The following is a 25,238-nucleotide window of genomic DNA, read 5'->3' on the forward strand; positions in this document are numbered from 1 at the left end:
TGGCAAGACCAGACAGGAGGAGAAGGAAACCACGCACACCACAAACCCAGTTTCACATAGAACTATCACAACTGCAAAACAAACACAAAGACATACTCGGAGGCACTGATCAAAAATCTACCAAAACTACAGAGGCCTTCAAAGCAGACACCCAAGCAACTGCCACCTCAAGACATAAGACATGCAACACATAGTTCTCAAAGTCAGTGTGCTAAACAGTCACAGCCCTTAAGGCCAAACACAATGCCAGACACACTTGTTATAGGTGACTCCATAGTCAGACACACTGACGTCCCACTCACCAGACTGAACAAGGAAAAGATCACAGTAAGCTGCCTGTCAGGCGCTAGAATCCACCACATAACACAAGCACTCAGGTCACTCCACAGCAAGTACAAGTATGACTCAGTCATTGTCCATGCCGGTGTGAACGACCTGAGACGTACCTCCCTGGACTACATGAAAAGAGACATAGAGGAGCTCTCAGATTATGTAGCCCAGGCCGGTATGACCCTGGCCCTGAGCAGTATCCTACCCTCACCAAGAATGATGCCACAATACAGAGACAAAATGATCAGCTTTAATAATTGGCTTAATTACTGGTGTCATTCTAAGGGGATCCAATGTCTGTCTGCCTGGGATGACATGCTTGACAAGCCACGCTGCTGCGCAAGGGACGGCTTGCACCTGTCACCCCTGGGCTTCCGGATATTGGCAAAGGCTCTGCCACCCCATAGTGCCTTTTTAGGCAAGGCTCAAATGATAAACCTACCCCTAGAAAACAAAAATGGAGAAAAACTAAGGGTAATACTGCTCAATGCCAGAAGTCTAAACCTCAAGATGCACGCCCTCGAAGCCCTCCTCAGTATGGAGAACATCGATGTCTGTGCTGTGACTGAAACCTGGTTCAAGGCTCCTGAGAGCACCCCAGCACTATCAGGTTATACCTCATATCATGCGTTCCGCCCCAAAATCCGGACCGAACCACAAAAGGAGGGAGTATCCATATTCATAAAGGATACCCACACCTCCAGGTTAGTGGCAACGCACGAAGCATCGGAGACCATCCAGGTGCAATTAACCATAGGTAAAACTGCCCTACACTTTGTAACATGCTACAGACCACCTTCTCAAACTCAGGAAACCCACACAGCCTTCCTGAAGACACTGGAGAGTATGAATGTCTCTCCAAACACCATCATATTGGGTGACTTCAACTACCCAAACATAGACTGGGAACATTACTCAAGCCCCAACACCCTAGCCCAAAGGTTCCTTGAGTTCATAAACTCAAATGCTATGGAACAACTAGTCACCATTCCCACAAGAGGAGAAAATATACTAGACCTGATCATCACAAACATGGGGACAAAATGCTCCACACGGAAGTATATCCTCATTGGTGAGATCAGACCATAAATTAATCTCACTGGAGATCCACATCCCGCCCCACCCCAGCAAAAAAGACCACAGTGAAGAACTTCTCAAAAGCAAACTTCACACTTCTTAAGACTGGAGTGGTATCCTTCAAGGCCCCAGAGCCAGTGGAAACCACAACCCACGCTGCTGAAACCATTACAAATGCCTTCTACGAGCACCTCCAGGAATGTATGGATCAAGCAATCCCTAATAAAATCAAGACCCTTTCCACCAAAGGCAGGCACCCAGTCTGGTGGACCCCAGCCATAAACAAACTCTACAACAAGAGGAGAAAGCTACTACATGACAGAGCAAAATCCCTAAAAGGGAAGGCATCTCTGATCAATACTAGCAAAAAACTACGATCACTCATAAAATCATCCAAGGCCAACTTTGAGAGAAAAATCGCTAATGACACAAAAGACAATCATAACGCCTTCTTTAGCTATGTTAGAAACCTGGGTGGAAACTCCCAGATATGCTCAGAATTAGTCCAAAATGATAAAAAAATCACTGAACCCACAGACATTGCCAACATACTGGCAGACAGGTTCAGTGCAAATTTTTCCCCTCCCTCCCCCCCAAAAGGAGAAATATCTATCCCACCAGAGTCTAGCCTCCCAAACATCTCAGATGCCCAGGTGAGAGCTGCTCTTTCTAAAGCAAAAAACACAGCATCAATGGGACCGGACGGTGTCCCCGGCTGTGTGCTACACAAACTCAATGAGGAACTAAACCCACACATAAAGCTGCTGTTTAATCTTAGCCTTACTACAGGATACGTACCCAAAGAATGGCGTACGGCAACTGTGGTCCCACTCCACAAAGGCGGTGCTTCTACGGACCCTGGAAATTACCGCCCCATAAGCTTGACGAGCCTTGTCTGCAAAGCTATGGAGAGGATCATAATGAAACTCATAAATAAAGACATTGGGGACCTACAGACACTAGATCCTACCCAATTTGGCTTTGTCAAGGGCAGATCCTGCCTCTTGAACTTGGTCGAAACAGTCACTAAGGCCATTGATGAGGGTAAGGCAGTTCACACAGCCTACCTTGACCTAGCAAAAGCGTTCGACACAATACCCCACTCGGGCATCATAGAAAAGCTCACCAGCTTAGATGTAAACCCATATGTCACAAGATGGGTTGCAAACTGGCTCAAGGACAGAATACACAGGGTTAGAGTTGCTGGTGCCATGTCAGACTCTAAGCCGGTCACGAGCGGTGTCCCACAGGGCTCAGTCCTGGGCCCTCTCTTGTTCGGCATTTATTTTTCTGAAGTGCAAGCAAACATAGGGGGATTGTGGCTGACAAAATTTGCAGATGACTGCAAACTGGGCACCATAATTGACACTCCATCAGACACAGACATCCTCCAGAGAGGTCTCATAGAAATGGATAACTGGTGCCAGAGCCATGGCCTTAAGCTAAATGCCAAAAATGTATAGTCATACCCTTTGGGAAAAACAAGGTAACCCTAATTACCACATAGGTGGTAATCCATTAAACACGGAAGAAGTTATCAGGGACCTGGGGACCCAAGTTGACAGTAACCTCTCTTTTGACACTCACATTGCCAAAGTGGTTAGGAAGACCTTCTACATTGCCCACCTGATCATGAAGGGATTCACATCCAGATCAGGAGAGGTCATTGTACCCCTGTACTCTTCACTTATCAGACCAATGATTGAGTACAACGCCCCATTCGAATGTACCTTACCCGACACCTGCAGCAGTTGGAAAGACCCCAAAAGTTCCTCACCAAAAGGATAAAGGGGCTCAAACATATGTCATACGATGCCCGACTGAAGAAACTCCAGCTCTATTCAGTCGCATACCGCCTGCTCAGAGGTGATCTGTGCCTGACATACAAGGCCATGTCCAACCCGGAATTAATGGACATGCTCCACCTCAAAAATCCAAATCCACCAGAGCCACGAGAGCAAGAGACTTAAACCTCAACACGGATATAAATAGGACGTGCTGGAGGGACAGATTCATCACCCAGAGACTCCCTACACTATGGAACAGAATCCCAGTCCATGTGAGGCAGAGCCCCTCACTGACTCTGTTCAAGAGAAATCTTGACGAGTGGATGGGAGATCGTAGGTTTACCCCGGGAATCATCTCTGTATCACTGCTGGACAGAGGCACAGCAAACTAATGGGTATAGTATTCTCATCCTAAGGGGTGGTGAAAGCCACACACACTCTGGCTAGGCTTATAAATGCCCTAGGGCAGATAGCCTAGTATGAACCTATGAACCTATGAACCTAAATCTGACGAGGCCAGTAAGGAGTGATGACGATCATCTTGCTTCCCAACAGCATTGCTTTCTGTATGACATTGGGGATGAGTGGAAAAGGAGGAAAAGCATAAAGTAGTCCTGGGGGCCAATCGTGGAATAATGCATCTCTTGGAGATTCCCCCGGAGTGGGGATAAGAGAGAAACAGGTGCTGCATTTGGTGTTGATGGGACTGGCAAAGAGGTCGCAGCAGGGTTGTCCCCACTTTTGAAAGATCATACTGGCTATTTTCTGGTTCAAGGACATTCGTGAGGTAACAATATTGCCATGCTTAGCTTGTCCGCTATTACGTTGGAAGTCCTCAGGATGTGCATTGCAATGAGAAAGCGTTGGGAAGAAATCGCCCATTTCCAAACTTGCATGGCTTCTCGACATAATGGGTATGATCTGGTCCCCCCTTGTTTGTTTAGATACCAGACAACCGACATGTTGTCAATCTGGGTAGCTATCGTCCCTAGAGGGAGAGAGTCGTGAAGTGCTTGCAACGCTAGAAACACCACCCTCATCTCTAGGACATTGATATGCAGATCCTCCTGCTCTTGCCATGTGCCTTGGACAGTCATGCCAAGATAATGCCCCCCCCCCACCCTATCTGAGAGGCATTCGTGGTCACAGTGGCAACGGGTTGGTGCGGTACAAAGGGAGTCCCTGTGGTAAGATGACCTGGTTGAATCCACCAGCGTAGGTCCTTTTTGCAAGAATCTGTAATCATGCTTTCTGACTCACGAGATCTAGTAATTCATCAAATGGAGGAGACACCCATGAAGCTGAGGATTGAGACCCAAAAGCCTTCAGGTACACTGACTCATCGGAAGGGGTAACAGTGGGCCAGCTGCCTCTCTGCCTGAGGATCTCCAAAATGTCTGCAAAAGAGACATCTTCAGAGGACGACTTAGGGGACCCCTCCGACTCATCAAGGTCAGTGTCAGATGTGACAGACTCATCAGGGGAGTCTACATGCTTCCTCTTACATGATTTCTTCTGAGGGAGCTCCTCAGTGGGATCATCTGGGGAGGTCTCAGAAGATCAGGGACCACCCAAACGGGGGTCCTGAGGCTGTGAGTCTCTACCATCCCGAGGGAGAGAGGATGCTAAGACCGTAGTCGGCGCTTGAGGGAGTATAGCATCGGTACTCCTACGTGGTACAGATGAACTATCCAACATGCTCCTTATCTTCATGAAAACCGATTTCTACGGCTCCGAACGACGCCCTGGCTCTGAGGAGAGCGTAGGTGCCGATGGCTCCAAAGGAATCGGCTCCGAGAACAATGAAGGGTCCAAGCTCACTCGGGCTGAAGCACCAAGAGGAAGACTTGGCACCAAAGAGGTTCGGTTCCAAGTGTCCTCCTCTGGCCCGACCGAAGAGCTTTGGATCCTAAACACTTCGGATAGTGCCGACAGTGTCGGAGTGGAGCTCGGCTCCGAGACAGCCACCCAGGGTGCTGGAGCCGAGGACACCAATATAGTCGGTACCGACAGCATCGGCTCCAAAGGCCCAATCTGGGTTGGAGGAGGAAAAAGAGCAGGGTCGGTTACAGGAGTCGGCTCCGAGACAGAAGAATGTCTGCAAACCGGTTCCAAAAAGGACTGCTAGTGATCGTCACCAAAGCACTGCATGCAGATATTGCAATGCCCATGTCCAGAATCTCGATCGGCTCCGAGGACAGTGGAGCCGAAGAGACAGAGGCCATCTCTGATTTAGGTAACTTCTGTGGAGGTTCAGAGACAGAAGTTGAGGCTGGAGAAGGCCTTTTTGAGGTCTTGCCCTTATCTTTACCAGAAGAATGCGACCTAGCATAGGAGGACGAACTGGCTAGGTCTTCCTCGAAAGAAGGTTTTAACAAGCCTTTTAGAATCAACTTATTCTTCCGTTCCTAGAGCACTCTAGGACTAAAAGAATGGCAAAAGAGACAAGTCTCTTGAAGATGTATGGCCCCTAAACAGTACACACAGACGCTATGTCCATCAGTGATGGACATTTTTTGAGAGCATTTAGTACACTTTTTAAATCCTGACTGTTTATGCTCTTTATGTTTTTTAGACATAATGGCAGTCTCAATATAGGTGATAGAAGAGAAAAAGCAACACACTCACTCAACAAGAGAGGAACTAGATCCTCTAACTTAAACAAATCTAGCCCTTCTTCTCACAGCAAACAACCAGGGAAGTTTTACTAGGTTCTCTAACTTAAACGAACCTAGTGTAAAGGAAAAGGGAACAGACTAGCACCTCTAAGTAAAACGGTATCACAATAAGGCTATCAACAATAAGAAAAGCACTTCACACAAAGTTAAAAACTTCTAACAAGTAGAATAATAAAGAACAAAATCACTTAGCCACAGCCAACCAAAAGAAGCTTCCGACTGAAGACGCGGCAAATGAGATCTGGGGAATGTGCGCATGCATCATGGCATACCTATTAGCCACGAGCCAATCAGAAGTGTTCAGGTTTTCTAAGCGGCCGAGTTGGAGCTGAGGATCGGCTGCGAACCCACATGTAATAATGGATGTGATATAGGACTACATAACATCACACATTTTCTGAAGAAACTGAAGTCTTAAACTCAAATGTCTGCCATTATTTAGTGACTGCAATTCTCAGTGGCTTGCCACAACATCACAAGGAGCACAAAATAAGAGGCAAAATAAGGGGTAGTCTGTGAAGCAAGAGATAGTTTCTACTATATTTTACACAAACATTTGACAGAAAGTAGAGCATTTCAACTTATTTCAGACAGATGTAAACCAGTCCTATAAAGTCAGACTGTTTAAGAGCAAACAGATTAAGTTACTTCCATCAACGGTCACCCTAGTAAAATTATTCCCTTCAACCTTGCTTCGCACAAAGCAAATTAGTCCTGCAAAGCCAGCCTGGAATAATCAAATAAGTGACAGCATAGCACTCAGTCACATTTCATCCACAGCCAGCCACACCTCTCAACCTCTTAGCTCAATGATCAGGGACAAAGCCCAAAATATAATGTCCTTGATTTTAGTCTCCCAGCATATTAGATAACATGTAAAACAGCAAGCAGTCTTAAAAATAAGGATGATCTTAGCAAGGTCTGTTTCTCTGAAGTCAGTGATATTACTGCTTTTAGCTTTACCTTCTGTGCTGCTCTCAGCAGGTCACTTCTGCAGGCAACAGCACTGTCTTGCATGCAATACAGGAAAAGAAAGCTTCAGAGAATTTGTGTCAAGAGCCAAGTGATTTGCCTATTAAGGAACCAGTACTTAGCAAGAACTATAGAAACCATACTCTTAAAAGTCACTTTTCATAACACTGTAAATTGGCTAGTTATGTTGCCTGATAAGCAAAGGAACCACTCCTGCAGCTACTCAGAATTTTATCTTTTAAAAGTGTTGTTGCATCTTCTACACGTGCACACACATACCTCCACCTGCTGATGAAGAAATCAGAGGGAAAAGCCCTTCCAATTAGCGACATTTGTCCAAAATCAGACAGTCCTGGCATACAGTTTTCATATTCTATGGTTTATGGTTCCTAACATTTACTGCATGTTATATGGGATACTAGCTACTTTCTTGTACTTAGAGGCAATCTGTAGACTGCACGTCTCTGAGGACTCAATATGGGGTCATGTCTCAAGACAGAGAATTTTTTTAATGTGTTAACCAGGTAAATCCACTAAGCACAAGTGCTTTTTTTCTGGGAAAACCCAAGCGTCCTGTGTGGGTAGGTAACTTGAGTTGTACAAAAGGGAAAGGGGGAAAAAGGAATCAAATATCTCAGCTTTAATCCTCTTAACTATCACTTTCAACTTTCACACACACAAACCAAAAGAAAACAGACATTGAGAACAGTATTTCTAAATGCACAGCACAATCTAAAAGCAGTTACTGATATCAGCACTGAATGGTCAGGCGCATTGCCATGTTTATAATGTGCAGTGGGAAAATAAAACAAGCACAGCCTCCTCCACCTGATCTCAAACTGTAATGCTTAACAGTCACTACACACAACAGTGCAATTAACTCAAATGTTACACTTACTTCTGATGCTAGGAAAATCATAAGACTGTCAACTGTATTCTCAGACTACACCATGTGCAAACACACTCCTTTTCTAACAAAGAAGCTGCATTTCACAAAACCATCCATTATTGTATTAACTGGTAATGTGTCCTTACGAAGAGATTAAAGATGCAGGCATTCCCTTACCTCTGTTTTGGACGGTGCAGATCCACTTTACTAGAGTAGTCCAATGTAAACTCATTTAAAAAATCATTTCCAACTGCTTCTGCAAATAACCTCCAGTGTCAACGTACAGGACACAGTAAGAAAACATACTGCGCAGTACATGGAGAACAGTGAACAATTAACTGCTTTTTGTAATATCTAAATATAGCAAGGTACATTTTGAAACATGCTGCGTAGTGCATTTGTCTCATAACAGCAATGCTTTAACCAATGTTAAATGTGCTGCTTGACAAAATCCTCTCTCAAAAGCAATAAAAGGTACTGCAATATACAAATTAGACACGTAAACCAATATTTTTCACAAGCATCTATGTGCATAACGTAATGCACAAGACATTTCAAGTCAGTACTCACAAAGGCAACACCAAGTACAGTAACGGCACATGACAAAGGCTACAAAGCTACACATTGTGATGACATCAGACATTACTTAAACAAAGCACTGAAATACACAGCCTTCAGTATTTTCAGATGCATACAATATCCTTTGAGACACCAATTACATCTGTCAATCAAGCAGATATTTCACTTAAAATACTAGCGTATATGTAACTTTAAACCAAGAAGGGCAGCACTAGTTCTGTGTGTTCTTTTTCACATACTCCAACTTAACAAAAGTAAAAACTTGCATACATACATTTGAATTTTCCTGTGGACCAAGTTTAGCAAGCACACACCAAAAATGAGATCCAAAAAAAGAAGTTATATTCTTACATTAACATTCCATCTGTGTTGTTCATCTTCATTCATTCATTACTGATGGGTATCTGTTCCATCCTCGGAACCAAGTCGGCCTTATAACAAGCTTATGCCTGCCAAAAAACTCTCAAGCTAAGCTTTACCCATAGTGCCCCTCTCCCTGTGACCTCAGATTGAGTTTGCCCGTGATAAAGAAAGCAGACACTTTTTCTGAGCAGAACCCCTAATGCGAGATTTGGACCAAATCCAATCCTCCAGGAGCCCCTTGGAGGGGGAAGGTGTGTGGGACATAATGAATGAATGAAGGTGAGCAACAGAGATGGAACGTTATGGTAAGACATAACTTCTTTATCTGATGTTGTTAATCTTCATTCATTCCTTACTGATGGGACAGAGTCCCTAGCTACTTTATGTCCTGAGAGGCCCTTATGGAAGAATGTTCCTGAGTACCATTGAACCAAACGATGCACTTCCCCTGCAGACCAAATCCAATTTGTAATGAGTGATAAAGGTATGAGGGGTAGTCCAAGTCGCAGTTGCACACACATCATCCACTGAAGCCTTTGAATGAAAAGCAACAGAAGTCGCCACTGACCTAGTAGAGCGTGCTTTGACCTTGCACGCTAGATGAATTTTATTATGTTGGTAGACCAAGGAAATACAGTTTCTCAACCACTTAGATAAGGTCACTTTAGAGAAAGAGTTTCCCAATTTCAGGCCTGAATAGGAAACAAATAACTGGTCTGTTTTACGTACTGATTTAGTTCTGTCCAGATAAAAATTTAATTGTCTATGTACATCCAGCAAACGAAGACAGTATTCTCCTTTGAGTAGTTAGGAAAAAAGATTGGTAAGTCAAATGTCTGGTTAATTATCAATTCTGAAATAACTTTGGGCAGAAAAGAAGGGTTAGTCCGGAGTAATATTCTGTCCTTATGAAAGACCATGTAGGGGCGTTTTACACAAAGGCCTGAAGCTCAGAGATGCATCTTGCTGATGTAATGGCAACTAAAAATAGTGATTTCCAGGATAAGAACTTTAAATCTCAAGTGGTAGCAGGTTCAAAAGGTGATTGTGTCAGGGATTGTAGTACTAGTGTTAAACTCCAAGGCTCAATCAGTTCTTTGAAGGGTGGTCTGATATGCAAGACCCCTTTCAACAAGGTTTTGCAGAGACGATGGGAGATTAATGATGAGTCTTGGAATCTATTATGGAAGTGTGAGATAGCAGCCAAATGTACTCGAATGGTGGAGGCTGCTGCTCCTGAATGAAGAAGACCTGACAGACAATCCAAAACCACACTAACAGGAGCAGAGCAAGGGTCTAGTTCTCCTTCTCGGGACCAAATAAGGAATTTCTTCCACTTACTAAGACAGATTTTCAGGTGGATGGTTTATGTGAAGCCAGAAGGAGATCATGGGAGGTAAGGTTATTCTATCTGGCAATTACTGGAAGTGGAGAAAACAAGCTGTCAGCTTGAGACTCAAAATGTTCGGGTGAGTCAACCCTTGTGGGTGCGAGATCAATTATGGAGTTGGAGCCAGAATCCATGGTTGGTATACTGGGTGAGGCCAAAGGAAGGGACACCAAATTTGTTGTGGCCAGTAAGCAGCAATGAGGATTACTCTGCTTCCCAGCCGAAGGGCCTTCTTTAGAAATTGAGGAATCAGGGGAAAGGGAGGGAAAGCATACATAAGTCCTGTAGGCCAATCATGTATCAGATTGTCCCTCTGGGATTCCCCCTGCGGGGGGATTAGGGAAAAGTGTATTAGTAGACAATCACAATCAAGGGTAAAGTGCCTCAAATGCAGCAACCAAAACTAAATCCAAAAACAGAGCTTGTTGAGAACACACCACAACTATAAGAAGCTGACCATTTATTGAAATAAAAGGATGATGCATAACTTTTAGTTATGTACTCACCATAACTTCAGATGTTTGGGATCCATCTCGCCTACATTCTGACTGATGGGTTCGGAGCCGATCCCTCGGCTCTGACTCGGCACGCTTATGCCAAAGAGCGAAGTCTCTTATTGGCTGAGCTTACTATATCCCAGGATGCACCACTACCAGTCCCCCAGATCTAGTTTGTCCGCATACATGCACACACGCATGCACTGCTTATATAACACTGACAGATGATACAAGATAAAAACAGTAGAACTCAAACCGTTCAAACTCTTCTGATCTCCAAGGCAGGGGGAAGGAGGGTAGATTAGAATGGGGCGAGATGGATCCCAAACATCTGAAGTTAGTTATGGTGAGTACATAACTAAAAGATGTTATGTGATCCTATCTTGCCTACATTCTGACTGATGGGACAGCGTCCCTAGCACCTATATCCTGGGTGGCTCACTGGAAAACACTCCTGAGTACCGTGGAACCAAATGATGCTCGCCCTTTAGTTGCCACATCCAATTTATAGTGGGAAATGAAAGTGTGCGGGTTGGACCAAGTAGCCGCAGCACAAATCTCAGAAATAGCGAGCTTGGAATGAAATGCAATAGAGGTAGCCATAGCTCTAGTAGAGTGGGCTTTGACAGATGTTGTAAGTTGCTTATTTGAAGAGGAATAAGCCTGAGTTATGCAATCTCTAATCCATTTGGCAATAGTGGCTTTAGTGATGGTTTGACCCAGTTTATTATCTGAAAAGGACACAAACAATTGATCTGTTTTCCGAATTTGTTGAGTCCTATCTAGATAGAAGCGCAATTGCCTATGAACATCCAACGTATGCAAGGTGTATTCCGCTTTGCTTGAAAATTTTGGAAAGAAAACTGGTAGCTCTAGAGATTGTTGGAGACAGAGATTAGAACAAACTTTGGGAACAAAAGATGGATTAGGTCTAAGTGATACTCTATCCTTGTGAAAAATCAAGTACGGTGGTTTGATAGATAGGGCTTGAAGTTCTGAAACTCTTCTTGCAGAGGTAATAACAATTAAGAAGGCAGTTTTCCAAGACAGGTATTTCAACTCACATGTAGCAGCCGGTTCAAAAGGAGCAGATGTTAAGGCACGAAGTACCAAATCAAGATCCCACGGAGGCGCAGGATGAAAACTGGGGTCTTAAAAGCACAGCACCTTTCATGAAAGTTTTACATAGTCTGCTGCTCATCAACGGTGGGTCTATGGATTTGTGAAATTTGGAGATAGCTGCTAATTGGACTTTAATAGTAGAGACTGAAGATCCTTGATTAAACAAGGATGTCAAAAATTTCAAGACCTCTGGTATCGGGGCAGTAATAGGGTCTAAGCCTCTGAGTTGAGCCCAGATAGCAAACCTCTTCCACTTACTGAGATACAATTTCTTAGTGGTAGGTTTGTGGGCTGAAGATAAAATGTGAATAACTTCTGGGTCCAAGGTGTGATTTCTGACTAAAGTTGGAAGTGGAGGAGCCAAGCTGTTAATTTCAAAGTGTGAAGGGACTGGTGCTGTTGACCCGACTGATGAACCAAAAGGTCCGGAGTTAGATCCAAAAACCAAGGACCGTCCAGAGTATATTTCTGTAGGTAGGGGAACCATACCTGACGAGGCCAGTACGGAGCAATTAGAATCATTGTGGACCCCAATTGGGAAGCTTTCTGGATGACTTTGGGGAGGAGTGGAACCGGAGGGAAAGCATAAAGCAGTCCTGTTGGCCAAGGTTGGACTAGAGCATCCGTGGCTGCCTCTCCTGACGGGGTCAAGGAAAAGAACTTTCTGCACTTCGTGTTGTGTGGTGTTGCAAACAGGTCGCAGCACGGAATCCCCTATCTTTTGAAAATCTGAGCTGCTACTGTTCGTTCAGGGACCACTCGTGAGGAGAGAGAATAGTCCTGCTCAGTCTGTCTGCCAATACATTTGATTTTCCTGGAATGTGGGTCGCTACCAGGAAGCGGTTGGTAGCCACTGCCCATTCCCACACCCTCATGGCCTCTCTGCAAAGGGGGTAAGATCTGGTCCCTCCTTGTTTGTTTAGATACCAGACCACCGACATGTTGTCTGTGTGGATAGCGATAATGCCTTGAGGGAGAAACTTGTGGAGGGCTTGTAGGGACAGAAGTACAGCCCTCATTTCCAACACATTGATATGGAGAAATGTTTCGTTTGGAAGCCAAGAACCCTGAACTGACCTGCCCAGACAATGCCCCCCCCCCATCTGGGAGGCATCCGTTGTCAAGGTGGCCACCGGAGGGGGTATAACAAAAGGTCTTCCCTGATTCAGATTGGATGTTAGAAGCCACCAGCGGAGGTCCCGTTTTCCACGTTTCTGTAATCAGTATGTGATGATTGAGGGGGAGATCCTGAAAAGACCATTGTGTCGATAACAGCCACTGAAGAATCCTCATGTGCAATCTTGCCAGAGGAACTAGGAGAACCGTGGCAGACATTGAACCTAAAAGTTGCAGGACCATCCTGGCTGGGGCTTTGGATCTTAGAAGCAGGGCTCGGACTTGACCTTGTAATGTTTGAATCCTTTCGGTAGGAAGGAAGATTCGCATTAATTTTGAGTCTATCTCTGCTCCTATGAATCTTATGCGCTGAGAAGGCAGCAAGACAGACTTTGACCAGTTGAATGTAATTCCCAGGGAAGCACCCAGGGAGATAGTGGCTTGTAGGTTCTCTAGTAGTAGATGCCTGGTGGTGGCAGTCAGGAGCCAGTCGTCCAGATAGGGAAACACTTGGAATCCGAGACTCCTCAGGTGAGCAGTCACTACTGCCAGACACTTGGTGAACACCCTGGGGCTGTGGTGAGACCAAAGGGCAGTGCACAAAATTGGAAATGACTGTCTCCCAGGCTGAAGCGCAGATACCTCCTGGACGCCTGATGTATCGGTATGTGATAATAGGCGTCCTTGAGATCTATGGAGCACATCCAAACATCTTTCTCCAACAATGGGAGAATGGATTGTAAAGTGACCATTCGGAATTTGGACTTCATGATGGACTGGTTTAGTTTGCTGAGATCCAAAATGGGTCTCAGGTCCCCTGTCTTTTTTGGCACTAAAAGAACCTTGAGTAGTTTCGGATCCGATCTGGTCTGTGGGGACCGGTTGGATGACTCCTTTTCTAGCAGCTTTGAAGCTTCACGGCTGCAATTTCCCTTTGACTGGGTGGTGGGTCCGGGATTTTTTGGACGGTGGGGAGAGTATGTGAAGGGAATGGTGTAACCTCCGGCACTATCCGAAGCACCCATCTGTCCTGAGTAATAGACTCCCAGGCTTTTAGGTGCTTGGCATCGGCACCCGACTGGCTCGAGCAGCACAGCCGGGCAATCCCTCATGAAGTGTGCGAGGCTGAAGAGCCATGAAAGGACTCGCGGTCTCCAGTGTTGCGGGGTCCTCTGCCGCCTCTGGGACGGCCTCTCCCAGAAAAATTTCCCGCCTCTGCCTCTGGAAGGGAATCTTCCTGCTGTTGAGGAAAGAATTTCTGTGATTTGGAACCACATCTTCCCTCCTCTTTAGCCTTGGGATAAGGCCGAAAGGGAGTGGAATAACGTGCTCCTACGGCAGATAAAGTCTTTCCCTCTTGCTCACAGCGGGTAAGAGTGTCTTTTACCTTGGGTCCAAACAAAGAGGACCCATCAAAGGGAGCGTCGGCAAAGGAAGACTTGAAGGCCTCTGCAAAATGACACAAACGGAGCCAGGCTTGTCTCCGTAGAGCCACGCCTGTGCCTGCCACTCTGCCCGCCCCTTCGGCCTGGTTCCACAGTATCTGGATGTTCCCACGCCCTCCGACAAACCAAATCCAGGAGCTCGTCGAAGGGCGGAGACACCCAGGAGGCGGAGGGCTGAGCCCCAAAGGCCTTGAGAAACACCGACTCATCAGCGGAGGGGGGTTTGGAATTCCAGCCGCCTCGTTGCTTAAGGATCTCTAGAATGTCCGCAAATGAGACATCATCCGAGGACGACTTTGGGGACCCCTCCGCATCATCAAGATCAGTGTCCGATGTAATAGACTCGTCGGGGGAGTCCACGTGCTTCCTCTTGCACGATCTCTTCCTTGGGGCTCCTCCAAGACAACTCAAGAACCCTCAGGAGGAGGGAACCCCAGTGGGGGTAACCTCAGGCCCAGGGCTCCGCTTAGAGACAGGGGAACTGCCAAAGACCCAGTCTCCATGCCCAGGGAAGGTGCCGGTAAAGCTGCAGAGATGGCCGAAGAAGACTTGGCCAAAGCACTCCTCATTGCTCTGAAAGCCGGACCCCAGAATCCTGGGAGGTCCGGTCCCCGAGCCATGATAGCAGACGGAAGTCCCGCGTCAAGCACCGAGAGGAGGCTCGGAACCGACAGCATTGGTCCCAAAACGTCACCCGGTCCGGCCGAAGAAGTCCGTGCTAAACTCGGACCTGAAGGCGGGTTGGAGTAAGGGTCGGAGCCGACCCTAGTATCTCTACTGGCTCCATCTGCACCTGCTCACGGAGCCAAGCGGTCGGAGGAGGAATGGCAATGGAGTTGGCTATCGGCTCCGAAGCCAATTGGGTCGGAGCTGAAACAAATTTCTGGAAGACTGGTGACTGGAACAGTCTTTGGAGCACTCTGTCTATGTCCGAATCTGACATCCTTGATGACCTGGAAGAGACCGAATGGGTCTGAGTAGGCCTCTCCAACGGCTCCAAGGGACTAGGGGACCGCCGAATCGACTCTACAATTATCGGCGCCAAGAAATGTCGAACCAATTTCCATCGGTGCGAAGAGGGCTTCGCCGAGGAGGAAGTGTCTGAGCGGACAACCTTCATCGGCTCCGAGATCAGTGGAGCCAATGAAGATGACCCGCCTCGATGCCCCAGACGACGGCTCCAACCCAGAGGAGTCGAGGCTGGAGGCATCGAGGCAACCGTTCCGCCTCGGCTCCAAGTCCGTGGAGCCGAAGGAGAAGCCTGCCTATGTTTTTGGCGGTCGGTTCCGACGGACTGGTCGGAGCCGACGCCCTTTTCTTTTTAGCAGGAGCAGGAGAGGAAGCTAATGCCTCTTCAAATGAAGGTTTAATAAGGCCTTTTAATATAAATTTATTTTTCCTCTCTTGGAGGACCCTCGAGGAAAACGCGTGACACACACTACAGGACTCCTGTAAATGTTTGGCGCCCAAACAATACACACAGAGAGAGTGGTCGTCTGTGATCAACATCTTAAAACTGCACTTAGTGCACTTTTTAAATCCTGAAGGCCTAGGAGCCTGTGACATTATGGCAATCCAAATACAGTGAACTAGCCAAGAAGAAACACAAAAAACACACTGACTAACACTGAAGAATTTTCTTTCCTCTCTCTTCTTCTTCTTTTTTTTTAACAAGGACTAAACACAATACCAAAAAAGAAGTAACGGATCCAAGACCCCTAAAAATAATACGGAATTAGTCAAACAATGAACTGACAGGGGAAGGCCCTTCAACTCCGATGGGACCTCTAGTCTGACAAAAACACAGTCACTACACAATATTTTACTAAGGAAAAATACTCATTCATACACAAAATCCACTAGATAGCTGTTAAAACAGCTTTTTGTTGAATTTTAAAGAAATTCCTGACAGGAAAGTAAGTGAAAAACACTACTTAGCTCAGCCAAGCTCGAGACCAAGTCTTCGCTTGTTAGCGGCAAACGAGATCTGGGGGACTGGTAGTGGTGCATCCTGGGATATAGTAAGCTCAGCCAATAAGAGACTTCGCTCTTTGGCATAAGCGTGCCGAGTCGGAGCCGAGGGATCGGCTCCGAACCCATCAGTCAGAATGTAGGCGAGATAGGATCACATAACATCAAATACAACACGTTCCCAGTAAGTGCTTTCACATTCAACCTGAATGCTTCATCAGACTGTTAAATGAACTCTGAGTTAATTACCTTTTAAATATCTTGTCTCTATCATTGTAAAACCAATCATGTGCTGTTCTCATGAGTAATGAATCAAAATAACATCATATGGCTATATAATGATAATGTTACCATGATTCTACCACAATTCATACAACTGCTATCTAAAAGAGCATCTCTTAATTCATAAATACTTTAAAAAAAAAACAGTGTACATAGCATAAGCACATATCATATATGAAGATGTTATTATATGGAAATATATATCTATATATATATATATATATATATATATATATATATATATATATATATATATTATAAAACACACTATATAAAAAACAAATAAGAAAATCACATAGAGAACAAGTGCATGTCCCTGAACCATATCATGGACTATATAACTCTAAAATCCTAAATAGCTATACGAATGTGTAGTGCTCTATGTTACTACAAAATTTATGCTAAAAAAATGACTATGCTATAAAATATGCTAAAAAATCATACCAGAAACGTTTTATGTATAACATTTATGCTAAACAATATTTAACCATGATGTCTATTACATCTATATATCTAATTCAAAAGCCTTGACCTATATATACCTAAAAATTCTAAAAACTCACAGAAGATGTATGTCTTGAGTTCATGGGGAATAAATGAAATAATATATATATTCTGTGGTGTATATAACATATACAGTTCATGGGGAATAAATGAAATAATATATATATTCTGTGGTGTATATAACATATACAGACAGATATATCTTGGTATCAGCTAAAAAGCAAGCATAGAAAGGAAAAGTCAGGTTCATGTTGCTCAATGCTTTAAATTTCTAGCTGCTAGAAATGGTTTCAAAGAAACCCTGTCATTAAGCCCTGAACCTTTGTCTGCTTGTAACCTCAAGATCCATCTAATTTCCCTTTGTTCAGTATAATTTTTGTGATTACCTAGCGTGACATTCCTATATATCAATTCTATTACTATGAACTTAAAGCTCTGTGTAGTCCCTTTGTCCATAATATGTTTCGCTAAGGCATTATTCTCATCTTCCTTAGTTATAGCATATATATGTTCTTTTACATGTTCCCTTAAAGTTCTGTTGGTCATACCTATATAAAAGGAACCACATTTTATTTATAGCATATATATGTTCTTTTACACGTTCCCTTAAAGTTCTGTTGGTCATACCTACATAAAAGGAACCACATTTTATTTATAGCATATATATGTTCTTTTAGACGTTCCCTTAAAGTTCTGTTGGTCATACCTACGGTCAAAGGAGGAGAGTCAGGCCGTTCCAAAAAAGGGCTAAACTGCTGCCCAAAGAAAGGATCCACTGTGGGTGAGTATCAGGTCTGAGCAGACTGGCTTATCGGCACGGTGGTCTCAAGACCAGTAACATGTATGGGTGAAAGTGTCCAGTGCCTGAGGAACTATTGGTGATGCCGAAAAGGGTGGAACAGACACTACAGGCAAAATTGGTGCCATAGACATTGTCGGTGTCATGGACGGTGCCAGGGTCACAATTTTTGAAGATGGCACAGATGCAGAAACCATTAGCTTCGGTACCAAAGATGAGGCCATGGAGGGTGGTTCAGGCCCTGTAGCTGAAGTGGTCGGTGTTAATTTAGGCATTTTCTCTTTGGGTTCATACTTCTTATCACCAGAGAATGAGGAAGGAACTGAGTGAGGTCTTTTTTTCTGTTCTCTACTCGGAGGGGATGAGCCCTCTGACCCAGAAATAGCCTCTGAGAATGTTGTTTTAGAAGGCCCTTTAATATTAGCTTGTTCTTTCTCTCGTTCAGGGTACGAGAGCTGAACCCTTTACATATATCACAAGGAGGCTGAGGCGAAAGGTGTGGGACACCCAGACAAATACAAGAAAAATGGGTGTTGGAATTAGGCATTTTAAAACCACATTAGTTGCACTGCTTAAAACCTGCAGTCCCTTTTTTCTGACATGGCGGAAAAACAAGTTTAATCCAAAGTCTAAATACTAGCTAACACAGCAAAAATGCTACAATAAACTCTATAGCAAAGGACAGAGAATCAAATACAGACAGGATAGGATACCAACAATGGTATCAAGATTACCTCAAAAGGAAAGGAGAAAGAAGACAGACAGAGAGAGGAGAAGGACTGCACCCATGATGGTACTTGAGATGACCCAAGTTGGTAAGGAAAACAGGAGAAAAACACTTATAGGTTCATAGGTTCATAGGTTCATACTAGGCTATCTGGCCTAGGGCATTTATAAGCCTAGCCAGAGTGTGTTTGGCTTTCACCACCCATTTTAAATGAATTTTGCTATGCCCTTTTTCGAGGTTAGTATACTGTGCCTCTGTCTAACAGTGACACAGAAGTGATACCCGGGGTAAACCTACGATCTCCCATCCACTCATCAAGATTCCTCTTGAAGAGAGTCAATGAGGGACTCTGCCTAACCTGGACTGGGATTTTATGCCAGAGTGAAGGGAGCCTCTGGGTTATGAATCTGTCCCTCCAGCATGTCCTATTTATTTCAGTGCTGAGGTTCAAGTCTCTCGGCATAGCTCGATGGGATTTGGATTTTCTGAGGTGCAGCATGTCCATTAATTCGGGTTGGACATGGCTTTATCGTCAGGCACAGATCGCCTCTGAGCAGGCGGTATGCCACTGAGTAGAGCTGGAGTTTCTTTAACCGGGCAGCATATGGCATCTGTTTGAGCCCTTTGATCCTCTTGGTGAGGTACTTTTGGGGTCTTTCCAGTTGCTGCAGGTGTCTGGTAAGGTACATCCCAAAAGTGGCATTGTACTCAATTATGGGCCTGATGAGGGATGAGTAAAGAGGCACGATGACCTCCCCTGATCTAGATGTGAATCCCTTCATGATTAGGTGGGCTATACAAAATGTTTTTCTAACCACTTTGGCCACGTGGTTTTCAAATGAGAGATTGCTATCAACTTGGGTCCCCAGGTCCCTAATTACTTCTTCCATACTTAATGGATTACCACCTATGTGGTAATTTGTAGGCACTTTGTTTTTGCCAAAGGGGATGACTATACACTTTTTGGCGTTTAGCTTGAAGCCATGGCTCTGGCACCAGTTGTCTGTTTCTATGAGGCCCTTTTGTAGGAGGCTTGTGCCAGCTGGAGAGTCGATTATGGCGCCTAGTTTGCAGTCATCTGCGAACTTGGTCAGCCACAGTCCTTCCGTGTTGGCCTGTACCTCCGAGAAATATATACCGAACAAGAGAGGTCCCAGGACTGAGCCTTGTGGGATGCCACTTGTAACTGGTTTAAAGTCTGACATGGCTCCAGCAATTCTAACCATGTGGGTTCTGTCCTTGAGCCAGTTTGCAACCCATCTAGTGACATAGGGGTTTATATTTAAGCTGGTGAGCTTATCTATAATGCCCGAGTGGGGTATTGTATCGAAGGCTTTTGTGAGGTCCAGGTAGGCTGTGTGGACCACCTTCCCCTCGTCAATCGCCTTGGTGACTGTTTCAAAGAAATCGACCAGGTTTAAGAGGCAGGATCTGCCCTTAACAAAGCCGAACTGGGTAGGATCCAGTGTCTGTAGGTCAACAATATCTTTATTTATGAGGTCCATGATGATCCTTTCCATAGCTTTGCAGACCAAGCTAGTCAGGCTTATGGGACAATAGTTTCCAGGATCCGTTGAGGCACCACCTTTGTGGAGAGGGACCACTGTTGCTGTACGCCACTCTTTGGGTACATATCCTGTAGAAAGGCTGAGATTGAACAGTAGTTTTATGTTTGGGTTTAGCTCTTCTTGGAGTTCATGCAGGACGCAGCCCGGGACACCGTCTGGTCCCATTGATACTGTGTTTTTTGGTTTGGAGAGGGCGGCTCTTACCTGAGCATCTGAGATGTCAGGGGGGCAGCACTCTGCTGGGATAGATATTTGCCCTTTTGGTGGGGAGGGGGGGAGGAAGTTTGCACTGAACCTGTCAGCTAGGATGTTGGCAATGTCTGTGGGTTCAGTGTATTTTTTGCCATTTTGGACCAATTCTGAGCATATCTGGGAATTCCCACCCAGGTTCCTAACATAACTAAAGAAAGCCTTGTGATTATCCTTAGTGTCCTGTGCAATTTTTCTCTCGAAGCTGGCCTTAGACGATTTTATGAGTGCCCATAGTTTTTTGCTAATACTGATCAGAGATGCCTTCCCTTTTTGGGATTTTGCTCTATCATGTAGTTTCATAGTTTCATAGTTTAGTACTAGGCTATCTGCCCTGGGGCATTTGTAAGCCTGGCCATAGTGATGTGGCTTTTGCCACCCTCTGAAATGGTACAAAAATGTACAGAATAAATTTAGAATAATGTGCCTCTGTCTAGTAGTGACACAATGAAGGTCCCCTTATGTAATAGAGTTAGTTTACTGTGCCCCTGTCTAGCAGTGACACAGATGTGATCCCTGGGGTAAACTTACGATCTCCCATCCACTCATCAAGATTTCTCTTGAAGAGAGTCAATGAGGGGCTCTGCCTAATACGAACTGGGATCCTGTTCCAAAGCATGGAAGGCCTCTGGGTTATGAATCTATCCCTCCAGCATGTCCTATTCATACTTGTGCCGAGGTTTAAGTCTTTAGCTCTCGTGGTCCTGATGGCTTTGGATTTTTTGAGGTGGAGCATGTCCATCAGATCCTGATTTGACATGGCCTTGTACGTCAGGCAGAGATCACCTCTGAGTAGGCGGTATGCTACTGAATAGAGCTGAAGTTTCTTTAGTCTGGCAGAATAAGACATATGTTGGAGACCCTTGATCCTCTTGGTGAGGTACTTTTGTGGTCTCTCCAGCTGTTGCAAATGCCGGGTGAGGTACATACCAAATGGGGAATTGTACTCAATCATGGGTCTGATGAGGGAGGAGTATAGGGGTACAATGACATCCTTGGATCTGGATGTGAATCCCTTCATGATGAGGTGTGCAAGGTAGAATGTTTTTCTAACCACTTTGACAACGTGGGTGTCAAATGAGAGGTCACTGTCGACTTGGGTCCCTAGGTCTCTGATTACTTTTTCCATACTCAGTGGGTTGCTGTCTATGTGATAATTTGTGGGTACTTTGTTTTTCCCAAAGGGGGTGACAATACATTTTTTGGCATTTAGTTTAAGGCCGTGACTCCGGCACCAGTTGTCCGTTGATGTGAGGCCTTTTTGTAGGATGTATGTGTCCGCTGGTGTATCGACTATGGCGCCTAGTTTGCAGTCATCTGCGAACTTTGTCAGCCACAACCCTCCCATGTTTGCTTTAACATCTGAGAAATAAATGCCGAACAAGAGGGGTCCCAGGACAGATCCCTGTGGGACTCCACTTGTGACTGGCTTTGAGTCTGACATTGCTCCAGCGATTTTAACTTTATGGGTTCTGTCCTTTAGCCAGTTTGCAACCCATCTAGTGACATAAGGGTTTACGCTTAAGCTGTTGAGCTTATCTATGATGCCTGAGTGGGGTATTGTGTCGAAGGCCTTAGCCAAGTCCAGGTAGGCTGTATGGACTGCTTTGCCCTCATCAATGGCTCTAGTGACTGTTTCGAAAAAGTCAACCAGGTTCAAAAGGCAGGATCTGCCCTTTACAAAGCCGAACTGGGTGGGGTCAAGTGTCTGTAGGTCCCCTATGTCTCTGTTTATGAGTTCCATAATGATTCTTTCCATAGCGTTGCAGACCAGGCTGGTTAAGCTTATGGGGCGGTAGTTCCCAGGGTCTGTAGAGGTACCCCCTTTGTGGAGTGGGACCACTGTTGCTGCATGCCAGTGTTCAGGTACATATCCTGAAGTAAGGCTAAGGTTAAATAGCATTTTTATGTGCGGGTTTAGCTCCTCTTGGAGTTCACATAGCACTAACCCGGGATACCGTCAGGTCCCATTGATGCTGTGTTTTAGCTTTGTTTAGGGCGGTTCTCACTTGGACATCTGAGATGACAGGGAGATTACATTCAGCTGGAATAAGTATTTCTTCTTTTGGGGTGAGGAGGGAGAAATTTGCACTGAACCTGTCAGCTAGAATGTTGGCAATATCTGTGGGTTCAGTGTATTTTTTGTTGTTGTGAACTAACTCTGAGCATATCTGAGGGTTTCCGCCCAGGTTTCTAACATAGCTGAAGAAGGCTTTGTGGTTATCTTTAGTGTCCTTAGCGATTTTTCTCTCAAAGTTGGCCTCGGATGTTTTTATGAGAGAATGTAGTTTTCTACTAATGTTGATCAGAGATGTCTTACCTTTATGGGATTTTGTTCTGACGTGCAGTAGCTTCCTTCTTTTGTTGTACAATTTGTTAATGGCTGAGGTCCACCAGACAGGACGCTTGCCTTTGGTGGAGAGGGACTTGGATTTATTTGGGATTGCATGATCCATGCATTCTTGGTGATGTCCATAGAAAGCATTTGTGAAGGATTCGGCATTGTGGGATGTGGTATCCACTGGCACAGTGGGCTTAAAGGATACCATCTCAGTCTTAAGAAGAGTGAAGTCTGCTTTTGAGAAGTTTTTCACTGTGGTCTTTTGTGCTGGGGGTGGAGGTGGGATATGTATATCCAGGGTGATTAGTTTGTGGTCAGATCTCACTAGTGAGGGTTATACTTCCGGTGTGGAGCATTTTGTCCCCATGTTTGTGATGATCAGGTCTAGTATATTATCTCCCTAGTGGGAGAGGTGACTAGTTGTTCCAGTGCATTTGAATTTATGAATTCCAGGAACCTTTGGGCTAGGGTATTAGGGCTAGAATAATGTACCCAATCTATGTTTGGGTAGTTGAAGTCTCCCAGTATGATGGTATTTTGTGATACATTCATATCCTCCAATGTCTTCAGGAAGGCTGAGTGGGGTTCCTGAGATTGGGAGGGTGGTCTGTAACATGCTACCAGTTGTATAGCAGTTTTGCCTATGGCTAGTTGCACCTGTATGGTCTCTGATGCTTCATGTGTTGCTACTAACCTGGAGGTGTGGGTGTCCTTGATGAATATGGACATGCCCCCTCCCTTTGTGGTTCGGCCCGGGTTTTGGGGCCAAAAAGCATGATACGAGGTATAGCCTGGTAGCGCTGGGCTGCTCTCAGGAGCCTTGAACCAGGTTTCAGTTACTGCACAGATGTCGATGTTCTCCATGCTGAGGAGTGCATCGAGTGCCTGCATCTTGAGATTTAGACTTCTGGCGTTGAGCAACATTACCCTTAGTTTTTTTCCATTTTTGTTTTCTAAGGAGGTGGGTTTGTCTTTTGAGCCTTGCCTAAAAAAGGCACTATGGGGGTGGCAAGAGCCTTAGCCAATATCCGGAAGCTCAGTGGTGACAGGTGTAAGCCATCCCTTGCGAAGCAGCGTGGCTTGTCCAACATGTCATCCCAGGTAGACAGACATTGGATCCCCTTAGAATGACACCAGTACTTGAGCCAATTATTAAAGCTGATCATCTTGTCTTTGTATTGTGGCATCATTCTTGGTGAGGGCAAGATGCTGCTCAGGGTCAGGGTCATACCAGCCTGGGCTACATAGTTGGAGAGCTCCTCTATGTCTCTTTTCATGTAGTCCAGGGAGGTACGTCTCAGGTCATTCACGTCAGCATGGACAATGACGGAGTCATATTTGTACTTGCTTTGGAGTGACTTGAGTGCATGTGTTATGTGGCGGATCCTAGCTCCCGATAGGCAGCTCACAGTCACCCTCTCCTTGTTCAGCCTGGTCAGTGGGACATCAGTGTGTCTGACTATAGAGTCACCTATTACTAGTGTATCAGGCATGGTGTTTGGCCTTAAGGGCTGTGATTGGTTGACACACTGATTTATTGAAGTATGTGTAGCTTCCTCCTTCTATTGGATAGTTTGTTTATGGCTGGGGTCCACCAGACAGGACGCCTGCCTTTGGAGGCTTGGGTCTTGGTTTTATTTGGGATTGCATGATCCATGCATTCCTGAAGGTGTTCATAGAATGTGTTTATAAAGGATTCTGCGGTCTGGGCCGTATTTTCCACAGGCCCGGGGGCTTTGAAGGATTCCACCTCGGTTTTGAGGAGTGTGAAATTTGCTTTAGAGAAGTTTTTCACTGTGGTTTTCTGGGCAGGGGGTGGGGTCGGGATGTGAACATCCAGTGAGATTAGTTTATGGTCTGATCTTACCAGTGAGAGATACACTTCTGGTCTGGAGCATAGAGCCCCCATGCTGGTGATGATCAGGTCCAGTATGTTTTCCCCTCTTGTGGGAGTGGTAACAAGTTGTTCCATAGCATTTGAGTTTATAAATTCTAGGAACCTTTGGGCTATGGTGTTGGAGCTAGAGTAATGCTACCAGTCTATGTTTGGGTAGTTGAAGTCGCCCAATATAATGGTGTTTGGAGAGACCTTCATATTTTACAGTGTTCTCAGGAAGGCCGGGTGGGGTTCCTGGGTTTGGGAGGGTGGTCTGTAGCAGGCTAGAAACTGGAAGGCAGTTTTACCCACTGTTAGATGCACATGGATAGTCTCTGATGCTTCGTGGTGTGCCACCAACCTGGAGGTGTGGGTATCTTTGACGAATATTGATACTCCCCCTCCTTTTGTGATTCGGTCCAAGTTATGGGGCCAAAAAGCATGGTATGAGGTATAACCTGGTAGTGCTGGGGTGCTCTTGGGGAGCCTTGAACCAGGTTTCTGTTACTGCACAGATATCGATGTTCTCCATGCTAAGGAGAGTTTTGAGTGCGTGCATCTTGAGGTTTAGACTTCTGGCATTGAGTAGCATTACTCTTAGTTTCTTATCCATTGTGATACCTATGGTGGTGGTTTGTCTTTTGAGCCTTGCTTAAAAAAGGCACTATGGGGGTGG

At 45.2% G+C, this 25,238-nt stretch overlaps 1 protein-coding gene across 7 annotated transcripts in view; it reads right to left on the reverse strand.

The window, feature by feature from the left end:
- FKBP5 (FKBP prolyl isomerase 5) overlaps positions 1-25,238 on the reverse strand; it is a 1,213,834-nt gene that overhangs the window by 1,007,062 nt on the left and 181,534 nt on the right. The window contains exon 1 of one of the 7 annotated variants that reach the window (XM_044076598.1): positions 7,911-7,935. The exons of the other annotated variants lie outside the window; for them this stretch is intronic. The gene's annotated coding sequence lies outside the window, so the exon portion shown is untranslated. Of the gene's footprint in view, positions 1-7,910; positions 7,936-25,238 lie in introns of those variants that run through there. 7 annotated transcript variants of the gene reach the window in all.

This window comes from Protopterus annectens, chromosome 7.part0 (assembly GCF_019279795.1).
Source record: "Protopterus annectens isolate FY-2018-M chromosome 7.part0, PAN1.0, whole genome shotgun sequence".
Lineage (NCBI taxonomy): Eukaryota > Metazoa > Chordata > Ceratodontiformes > Protopteridae > Protopterus > Protopterus annectens.